Source organism: Elephantulus edwardii, unplaced genomic scaffold (genome assembly GCF_000299155.1).
Source record: "Elephantulus edwardii isolate Elephantulus edwardi_28Jun2011 unplaced genomic scaffold, EleEdw1.0 scaffold00008, whole genome shotgun sequence".
Lineage (NCBI taxonomy): Eukaryota > Metazoa > Chordata > Mammalia > Macroscelidea > Macroscelididae > Elephantulus > Elephantulus edwardii.
The window spans coordinates 31,255,038-31,266,412 of NW_006399758.1; the positions used below are offsets into that span (position 1 = coordinate 31,255,038).

At 39.1% G+C, this 11,375-nt stretch overlaps 1 protein-coding gene across 2 annotated transcripts in view; it reads left to right on the forward strand.

Annotated features, from left to right (window-relative positions):
* The first annotated feature begins 450 nt into the window (after nucleotides 1-450).
* The window catches only part of LOC102863830 (RNA-binding Raly-like protein-like), a 973,734-nt gene continuing 962,809 nt past the window's right edge, over nucleotides 451-11,375 (forward strand). The window contains exon 1 of one of the 2 annotated variants that reach the window (XM_006880505.1): nucleotides 451-809. The gene's annotated coding sequence lies outside the window, so the exon portion shown is untranslated. Of the gene's footprint in view, nucleotides 866-11,375 lie in introns of both variants that reach the window. The other variant, XM_006880506.1, reaches the window with a different exon arrangement.

An 11,375-nucleotide genomic window follows, 5' to 3' on the forward strand; every position in this document is an offset into this window, starting at 1 on the left:
GGTTCCCTAAGAACCGCGAGGGGGAAACAGAGGTCCGGGAGCAGGGAACAGCCTAGGCAAAAGCATCTTAGGAAGATGGGAAACGGGAACCCCAGGGGCTGTAGGTTGATAGAATGAGTTAAAAAAAAAAACCTGCCTTTGATAGTGAAACTTCGAGGAGGGGATGAGATCCCTCTTCAGGTAACTCCCTTCCGATGAAAAACAGATGAATGCACAGGGAATGCCAAGCAACAACAAGTTTGAGGTGAGCAGCAAGTTGTGCACCTCCTCTCCGGCGTTTCATCCGTAGCCCCCAGCAGCCCCCAGCACACACGCTCCCCGTCCCAGGCGCTGGCGCCCGCGGCCGTAGCCACAGCAGCAGGAGGCGCGGCGGCGGCAGCGGCGGCAGCTGCGCGCCTCCGGCCCAGCCCCGCGCGGCTCCCCCTCTCGCCCGCGCCCTGCCTGTCTTGCGTGTGCGTGTGCGTGTGCTCAGCCTCAGCGTGAGGGGCACCTGCTTGGCTGGGCTCACAGCGGAGGCAGCCGCGCCGTGAGCTGCCGCCGCCGCCGCCGCCGCTGGTGCTGCCGCTCTCCAGCGCCAGGCTCCCCGCCGCCGCCACCGCCTGCTCGCCAGCCAGAGTTGGGCTCCGTGGGGCTTCCCCCCGCGTAGCCTCGGTCCTTCCCCGCTGCCTGCAAGTCAGCCTGGCTCCGAGTCACGTGTCAGTGCCTGAGGCAGAGACCGAGAGAAAAAAACGCGCTTCATTCCTTCTTCCACCGCCATACTGTATTTTATACTAAATCACATTTTTATTCCAACATTTTACTCCCGCTCGGTGAGTACCTTCTCAGTGGCATTCTTGTCCTATTCTTTTTTTTTTAATCCTTTTTTGTTTTTGTTTTTTTTCTTCTTTTTTTTCCACCTCTTTGATTATTGTTTATATTTGGGAAACCTGGAGGAGCATGGTTTTGAGCCTTTTCCTGAATCCAAGTTTTTCTAGCATGCAATGGTTCTGTAGACGAGGCGCTGTGTCTGGGAGTCCGCGGCAACCCTACCCGCTGGGAGCGACTCCCAAGTCCAGCACAATATGCAACTGGTTTTATGGAAAAAGCAATGTGAAGTATGGTACTTAATTTTTTTCCTTTGTAAAAATTAAAAAAGCATGTTTCTAACTTTTTTTATTTTTGCATACTCTTTTTCTGATAACATTTTTTTTGATAGGTGGGATTTTACAGTCGAATTTACAAGTTTGTGGTCTTGCAATTCTGGTGCTAACCACTGAGCAAAGATATTAATTTTCTAAAATTTTTTGGTGCTCTTTTTGGAAGCTGGTAACAAAAAAAAAAAATCTGTTTTTTCCCCTCCTATTTTTGATACCTATTGATAACATGAAACTTTTCTTGCAGCTGGATCCTGGGATCATTTTTAAGCAAAACTCTTTTTTCCCCTCCTTTGTATTATTAACTATGACTTTTGCGCATTTGACTTTTTTTAAAAAAACCGAGATAATTTTATGATAGATATCCTTATATCTATATATTATCCTTTCCTTTCCCTCCCCTCCCCATAAATCAATTTTCAAATGATGGCAGTGGAAGGTTTTTCTGGAAAAAAAAATGAAGTGCGGTTTGGTTTCCTTGTCAACGGAGGATGAAGTGAACAGCTGAGCAGCTCGCAGAGAGCAGGTACTTGGTCCTCTTGGAGGCGTTTCTCGGGTTTGCAATGGCAACACTGGTCCTGGCAAAGAAATCCGTGTATGTTTGTGTGTCTCTGCGTGTGTGTGTGCGCGCACGCGTCTCTGGGCAGTGTCCCTGGTAGGGAAAGCCGCGTCGCCAGCCAGGGGAAGAAGCCAAAGTGCGTGCCCGGGGCCTCGGGGGTCATTTTTTGAATGTGTCCAAAACACGCTCGCTCCTTGGGTTGCGCTCTGGCCGTGTCCGCGGCAGACAGTGTCTGCACCGCAAGCGTAGCCGAACTGGGATGCTGCTGCCTGCGGGCCCAGTAAGTTCTTGGAGGGCCACTCGCAGAGCTGGAGGGGCGAGGGCCTGGGCTGCGGTGCTGGCCATCAGGCGGGCCTGGGCCACCCCTCTGCGCGCCCTGGAGATGGAGAGGCGGCAGGGGTAGCATCCTCTCCGAGGGGCTGGCTTCTGGCCACTGTACCGGGAGCTGGAGTCTTTGCCAGATCCTTGAGGATGACACCAGCCCCACACCCTCAATTCCTGCCCCTCCCCTTTGCTCTGAGAAAACCCGGCTGAAGGGTTTTTCTTGCCTTTTTGCTTCTTCAGAAGGGGTTTGCTTTCTGAGTGGTGCTGTCTTCTGATCTTTCCCTTCTCTGTTGTCTTGCTTTGCCTTTAAGTGCTTGTTTGCGTCTTCCAGGGGATGGGGAAATAATAGTTACTTCCTTGATGGCCCTCTTTGATTTCTTGTTAGTTTGCATTAATGAGAATGTGTACCTAAGTACAAAATAGCCTTTTGATCAAGTTAGAAAGGGACAGTGTTTTTTTCCTCTTTTTTGCCACCTGATAGTGGTTGCAAAGGATTTTTCCTGCTGACAACTGAAAGTGGGAGTGGTGGAGGATTTAATTGATTTCCAAGTGTCATTAACATGAAAATGCTCAGTGTTAATTGCACTAAGCTGGGGTTTATTTTCTTCTGTTTGCATTGTTACATGTTTCCAGTAGAGTCACAGCACACTTTCTCAGAGATGCATCAGTTGGAATAACGCCCTTTCTGTACTTAACACAGTGTCAGCTTCTTACTTTAACGCTTAAATAAAACATCGCATATGTTTAAATTATTTTATTTTCAAGTTGTTTTTTTTTCTTTCTGAGAAGTTCAGCCTTAAATTTATCATATGTGTATCTATTTTGGATTGTTTTAAAACAAATATAAAGTAGATGAAGTAACTTCTTACCTTTTAAACAAGCTTTCCTCTAGGTTCTCTATAGACATAAAGCATAACTCCAAAATGGAGAAGGGGGTCATAAGAAAAGAGGTTTAAAAATACATGAATCCTTTTCAAATAAGTTTTGCCCTAGCTCTCTAACTTTAGTTTGTGTCATTGAAAAGTTTTATGCCTGTGTATTTTACTCTGGTGATGTTAGGTGTGCAAAGAATCATTCAGTTATAGAAGATTAAAATGTGTTCTTTAGAGATTTGTTCATTTTTATTCAGAGCACAGATCATTGTGGTGACTGTGTATGAGTTACTTTTTTTAATTCAAGGCAGCTTTTATATGTTAAGGCCAGGCCTATTGCATTTATTTAAGGAATACAGTTTATATCACTTGTCGGTCGATTACCAGACTTGTTATCTTGAAGAGCAAAAGTTTTAAGATTTGATGCAGACATGGTGTTAGCGAGCTTTGAATGTTGATTTTCATTTTTTGAGTTGTAGAGAATTCATTGTTGATATGTAGTCTTTTTTAAAGTTTATATCGTTAATATAAGCAAAAAACGTTTTCTACATCTTACCATTTATATCATAAGTATAAATACTGATTTAAAATTCATAATATCTTGAGAAGTTTCCTTATCATGTAATATATGAAATATATCACAAAGACACACACACACACACACACACACACACACACACACACACACATTAGGGGAGAGAGAGAAAGAGAGCAAGAGAGGACATTTTCTTTGAGAGTCAGTCGATTCTCAAAGGTTGAGATAGTTTGGTTGATGCATAACACTGCTTGTACTGTGTCATGTTTCTGAAAAAGATTGAAAATATATGGGGTTGGATTTATAGAATTTCAGTGTGCTTTTAAGTCTAAATATACTAAGAACTGTTAGACATGTTTTCATTTATCTAATATCTTCCTTTTATATATGTTATCATATAAGATTATGTTATCATATAAGAGTACATCCTTATTTTTCAATTTCCTCCTTCATGAATAATATGGAGAGTTCTCTGACTCTTTTAACAGATCACTTCTGTGAGTTTTTGGTTTAAAATCTTTGAATATAGCATCTGAGTTAGCACCGCCTACTGGTTTCTCACAGAAAATATCTTTTTCTTTCACTTGGCAACTCTCCCTGTGGATCAGCTTTCCAATGCAAATCACTTTAAACTTGCTACTGTGAGGAAAAAGAAAAATACATTATTCTTTGTGAAGAAAACTTTTGGGAAGTGAAGTCTGAGGAGGAAGGAAAAGCAGACACACACACACAAAAGTATTGGACCTGTAACTGACCTTAAGTGTTGTACTTTATTGATTGTGACAAGAAAATAGTCCCAAACTTTAGGAAATTTGCATTTTCTTTAACTTTGTGTGGAATACCAGAATTTAGATGTTCTGTCTTAGTTTTAAATATTGTAGAGAAAGTAAACTATAGCTTTTACCACAGTGTATATTTTTTTCTCATGAAATTTTAAATTGGTATATTTTAAAACTTTACTGAATGATTTGAATCTAGCAGCTCCGTGGGAGAAGGATTGGCAATCTCTTACAGTGTGATTTATTGCCTGTGAAAACTTGCTTGACGGTCATCTATGGGTTGGTTCTGACTTGTTGGCACACAACAAAAATGAAAATTACAAAAGATTAAATAAACTATTTATTTTTTTTATATCTATCATTAAATTGCACTCACTTGAACTACTTTATGTAGTATATGCCTAACATTCATGCTGTCGTGATGTTAGGTGTTAAAAGGAAAAAAGTCAAGATTCAGAATCTATATTCAATTATTTTATATCCATAACAATGAAAGAAGTATTGATTTATTTTTTCAGTGATAGCAAATTTTCTTTAATTTCGGAAAAGTAGTTAAAAGAGTAGTTATTTATTCGTAATTATGCATTTTTTTTTACAAATGATGAAAATACAGAGTAAAATAAGGACATAGAAAAACAAAATAAGCAAATTTTATATGTGGGAAACTATATTTTCTTAGAAAAATTGTATACTATTTGAATAACTCTTTATTAAATATTCTTTATTAAACATCTGCTAAGAAGGATACAGAAAAGTTTCCATTATTAAAAGCATTCCATGGAGTCAGAGTAAACATCAAATCAGATACAACGCCACCCTTTAAGATCTCTGAGATCCTCTTCCAGAAGAACAAAATATGTGAAATGGATATTTAGGATTGTTTGCATTATAAAAAAGAAAATTGAAGAAGACATTTTAATTGTATTTTTATGGATCTACTCTGTTTTCTTACTCCTAATGCCTTTTATTTAAAATGGTATTTGCTGTGACTTTGAGGGGGGAAAAAGTTATTTTTTCCAATATTTTCATTAAGGAAATGTAGCTTGAGCTATAAATAACTTGAAGTAAAGCTGAAACTTCTTCACGGTGTTGCTTTTTTGGGAGGTAGATAACTTTTTTCACATCGTTGTCATTCTGTATCATCAGTTGGAACCAATTCATAGTTAGACCCACCAGCGGGTTTTCAGAGGCTATAATTAAGGGAAGGAGATTGCCCATCTTTCTCTGTCTGAGCAGCTAGTGGATTTGAACCAAGGACCTTTCTTTGTGTTGGCAGAGCAATTCTTCACCAGCCACTGGAGCTCATTAATCTGTAATTACTAAGGTTTTACAAATTACCATTATTATTAGGATTTGCTATTTCCAAGTAATTGATATAAATGTCCTTTAACTTCAATGTTTATTTTAAATTTGTGCTTAACATATCATTTGAATAAGTTATTATGATTATTTTTTACATTCCATAAATTTATTTCTTAGTTTTTCATAATAGTTAAATGAGTGCAAAATGAGAAATTACTTTTATTTGCTATGATTTTCAGAAGAAAAATTATTATATAAAATATAGTAGGTGACTATGAATCTATCAAAAACTATTTACAGGTTTATCAAGAGTTATATGAAGTTCAATTGGTAAGTGTAGTTTGTAGAGTTGTAATGCTAACCAAAACGTTATCTGGTGGTTTGAATCCACCAAGGTCCCTTGGAAGAAAGGTGGACAATCTTCTACCATTTTGTTTTATGGCCTTTGAAAACCTGCTGGAGGGTAAGCTGTGAATGAGTCAGTTTCACCAGGACAGCAGTGAGTTTGAGGGCTCTATGAAGTTACTTTTATCACTTTCCCTTCTGTTAACTATATGTCACTTTTAACCTGTAGCATTATAAATGTAATCTAGTTATCATGTACTGTCAGTAGTGTTGCTTATGTTCATACTCTTACTTTTTTTAGGATAAGGAGGGATTTTTTTTTCTCTGTTAGATTTAGGTTTTGTATCAAACTTCTGGTGTGGGAGATAGACTTCCTGCTTTAAGTGATGTAAATGAAAAAAGTTGTTTGGGGATTTTTATGTCTGTGTTTCTAATGCTAACATTTAGAAGTTTTATGGTTTGTTTGTACTCCCCCTCCCCTTTTGGGGCTCTTTTGAGAGATGAAACTTTGGGGGTGTAGTTCCTGGGTAACTGTGCTATTATTAACCCAGCTGGGCCCCTGGAGGTTCAGGTGCACCAGAGCTCTTTGGGAGAAAGAGAAGCAGTTTCCCTCTGTGCAACTTACAGTCCTGGAAACCCAGTGGAGGGCCAGCTATGAGTTGATTCTGACCCTGCCATAACGTATTCATTCCTGACGTCAGGATAAACAAAGGAAAACTTCAATCAATGTGGCAGATAGATGCCTTCTGATAGATGCCTGTGGAGACTCCTCAGCTTGGATCAAAATCACTAACGCTTTATTTATTTATTTATTTGACCATGTATTAACATAAAGAAGAAGAGGATTGTAGAAAAAACACAAAAACCCCTGTGTGCTTTTCTGAAAGGGAAAATGGAGGACACCAGTAAACATTCTCTTATTAAAGAAAAACAAAAAATGTGGTCTAAAAAAATGTTTGGTAAAATTACATTTAGCTTATCATTTACTCTGTGTTGGCTTAGAATAACATGTAAGGTTTGCCGGTTTTGTTTTGTTTTTTTGTTTTGTTTTGTCTTTGTTGTTCCTTCAGAGCATTAACAATGGAAATACAAAATCTGTGTATGTGGGCAAATATTTGTGTAAATTTTGGTGACCATATGCCAGACAGTAATAGCAGCAACATATTTTTGAGCCAGGTGGCTGGATGGCCTGAAGGAAGGCTAGTTTTTACTGAATCATGATGAGAGGGGAGAAAACTAAAAGAACTAACACCACTGATAGGACAAATTTAATTAGATATTTATTATTTCCCTCTCTAAGTAGGAAGTATCACCATTGTCTTATGTTTGAAGAAAATGAGTTTTAAGAGCCATCCCTTACTCAAAGCTTCTAGAGACAGTAGGAGGCAAGGGTCAGGAGTGCCTGATGATGCCTTGTCTCCCTCCTACAAGAAATCCTGGCTGGCTCAGTGCATTAAGCATCTGAGGGTCTGCTGCTCAAAAGATTGGAGGCTCAAATCCACAAGCCACTCCACAACAGAAAGAAAAGGAGACTATTTCTGTATAGAATTCTTGCTTTGGGAACATCAAGGCACATTTTTACTTTGTTCTGTTCAGAACTCAAATTCACTGCCATGGAATTGGTTCCAACTCATAGCAGCCTGGTACTTATTGTGTTTCTAAACCTGTAAATCTCAACACCTTTCTCCTGAGGAGCCACTGGAGGATTCGAACTGCCATTGCCAGAAACATGTTGTCTTTGGGTTAGCAGTTCAAGACTCTTTGAACTGTACCTCCAGAGCTCACTACATTGTTCTAGGGTCTCTGTAAGATGGAATCTACAGTAGATTCACAGCAGTAAATTTGGTAGTGAATTGATGCCTTCTGCAGAGGGCTGTTTGTAGATAGCAATATGGTTAGTTTTGTTTTAGATAATATAAACCAATTGCCATGCAAGTATTCTCAACATTATTTAAAGTGATTGCATTTCATCTTTGTTAATGCATGCTGTGTCCCAAATAACAGAAAATAGCACTATGGACACAGACTATCAACTGATCCTGAAGGGATTTTCACATAACTGTACAATTGAACATCTTCCCAGGACTGTAGGATTTCAGAGTGTGATAATACGTGGAAATTAGTGAGGGGCCATGGGCACCCGTGGTCGGGACCAAGTAGATGATTCGACATCTACAGTGCCTTTGCTTTGGCCCTGGGAAAAGCATTCAACAAATATTTACTTGCTAAGTACAGAATGTAGTTTCTGTTCTTAAAGATTTTGCCATGTGATTTGGGAAATTATTCTTTTGCACAAGAATAACTAAACAGCCAATCCTTTCATAACACAGTAAGTCTATAAATATAGGTGTCTGTTCTGTCTACCAACATCTCACCATCAGTGTCGTCCCCACTTCAGAATTTCATTGCTGCAGACATTTAAATGTGACGTTTTTCAAACTCATGTTATCTGCTTGTTAATAAGTTAAAACACACACTGGAAAATTCAGTTTAGTTTGCTGTTTCAAATTGCCTTTTCAGAAATGGGTGGTGGGATATCTTTATTTGTTTCCTTGGAACTTGGAGGAGCAAATATTTACTTAGTGGAAAATTTACACCCCCCAAAAAAAGATAATAGAAGTCAAAATGGAGACAGTGTGCATGGACAGGATAAAAAGGATTTCAGAGACAGCGATGGGAGATGTGCAGACTCAGGAGAAGGGAAGAGCAACAACTACCTTGGAAGTTTGGACTCTAGATCTTTGAATAGGACAAAATATCTAGAAGTGATACTGATGTGGAAGAGGTTTGAAATTATGGTTCAATTTAGGACATAGAACCAATATAAAGTTCTGCCCATCTACTTGGATGAAGTAACCAGTGAGCAGCTGAACTTCAGTTGTAGAGTTTGGGAACACGTTTAAAGCTATAAAGAGGTATTATGTAAATGTCTGCATTGTTACCCTAAGAAGCCATAGTAATGCAAGAGAAGAGATTTGGGAAACCCTTGCTGTGTGTGTGTGTGTGTGTGTGTGTGTGTGTGTGTGTGTGTGTTAAAAAGAACAGAGACACTGGTTATTTGATGACAGTCCTGTCAGTCATGTAAAGGGAGTTTTTGGGGTCCTGTTTGATGTGTATTATTGCTATTTTCCTTCACAGTGGGTGTCCTTGAGTCTCTGACTAGGGTGGAACAACTTGGAGTTGCTGTGATGCTTCACTCTCTTCCATAGTCTTGTCAAATACCATGATGGTTACCCATTATGTACAAAGTTTGCATGAGCTTCCAGATTGATTTACGCTAGGAAGTGGCATCCACTTCCGAAATTAGGTGCCTCTGGAAAATCTTCAAACTCTCTAAACTCAATAAATGTACAGAAATTATGTTAGTTATAGAACAGAGTTCAGTACAAAAATGCTGTAGAACAGAGTTCAGATCTTTTGTGCAATGCTTACTGTCAGTCGTATTCCACTTGACAACCCTTAACCACTCTAAACTAAACTAGTGCTGTTATATCTGGAGGAACAATCTTCCACTTTGTACATCACTTTTTGTCAGTGTGCAGTATGAAGTAACTTGGGTTTGCTGTGATGCTCATTGGAGTATCAAATACTAGAATGGTTTCCTAATGTGGACAGTGTTTGCTGGAGCTTCCAGTTGTAGAACAGGTTTGGAAGCAGGAGTGGCATCCACTTACTAAACCATATGCCTCTGGAAACTCAATGAACTTGGAGAAATGAGGATAGTTATGGAATGACATTAGATCTTTTTGTTCATAGAGTGTCTATGAGTCTCCCTTAACTCGATGGCAATACAACAGGAAAAATAACTAGTACAAAAACAGAGTAAAAAAAAGAATTAGTTGACAGGTTACTTAAGTTATGGAAAATCTATGGGTGTAAAGAAAGACATGTTAGTCAGCAGGGATTAAATCTGAGAAAAAGACCTTGAATTTGTGAATAATAATCATTAGTTGTATGTCTAGATAAATAAATAAATGGAACATAATATACTTAAACAAATGACAAAATGTTACATTATGCTAAGTATTATATGGTGCAATCAGAAAGAAGTCAATTCTTCCAAGATTGCAGATGTAAGTTGTATGACATCCAAAGAAGTTTCGTAAGCATTTTTTCCCCTGGAAGTTGATAGCAAAATTCTCGCCGTGCATACACAAAACCAAAAATTTATCTTGAGGAATTAAAGAAAGGTGTGGATCAGGGCTGCATCCACTCTCCATATCTACTCAGTCTGTATGCTGAGCAAATTATTCAAGAAACTATTCTGTGAAGAAGAATATGACATCAGGATCAGAGGAAGGCTCTTTAGAAGCCTTTGATACACAGATGACATAACCTTGCTTGTGAAAGTGAGAAGGACTTGAAGCACTAGTTGCAGAAGATCAGAGACATCAAAGCCTTCAGCATCAATTATGCCTCAACATCAAAACCACAAAAATTCTTACCACTGGACTGATAGACAACATCATGAGAGATGGGGAAAAGATTGAAACTATAAACAGCTTTATCTTACTTGGATCCACAATCAACACCCTTTGTGCCAGCATCAGAAAATTTGGAGACACCTTCCACTGGGGAGGACTATATTCAGGGATCTCTCCAAATTATTGAGAAATAATGATGCCAGTTGATCAGACTAAGGTGCATCTGAGTCAAGCCATGATCTTTCTGATCATTTGCTGAGTGCTTTGGAGAGTGGAGCAATGAATAAGGATGACTGAAGAAGAACCAAGGCATCAGAGCTGTGGTGTTGGATAAAAGTACTGAATGTCCCATGGACTGCTAGAAAAATCAAACTTATCTTGCAACCAGACCACTACTTGGAGGTAAAGATGATAAAACTTCATATCATATATTTTGGGCATGTTGCTAGAAGAGGGCATTCTTTGACGATGGGCATGATGCTTGGAAAGGCTGACGAAGTAAAGAAGTAGGTGGTCTGACACAGTGACTGCCCCAATGGCCTCTACTGTGTCAGGAAGTATGAGGATGATGCAGGATAGGACAGGACTAAGATCTGTTCTTCATAGGGTCACTATGAGTTGTACCTCACTTGACACACCTAACATCAATAACAATTTATCAGATTCTGAAAAATTACCATTTTTCAAAATATAGTTACTAGCATTAGCCACTGGAAAACTTTCAAAGCAACATGTTTCCAACAGCAGTGAACACATCTAGTGCACAGATCAGAGTTTCTAATACAACAGGCCACATTCAGAAAAATCCGAGCACACAGGCGAAAAGGCTGACTTTAGATCTGGGGAAGAAAACATAGAGTTTGGGCGAACACATCTAGTGCACAGATCAGAATTTCTAAAACACCAGGACACATTCAGCAGAATCAGAGCAGACAGGATAGATGACTGGCTTTAGATCTTGGGAAGAAAATATGCATTTGGAATAGCATATTGTGTCAGAAAATAGCGACTTAAAAAAGACAAATATGGATTGGCAATAGGAGCTACTTTGAACAGACTTCCAGGTGCCAGTGTGCATATCAAGAATAATTGTAGAACAAAT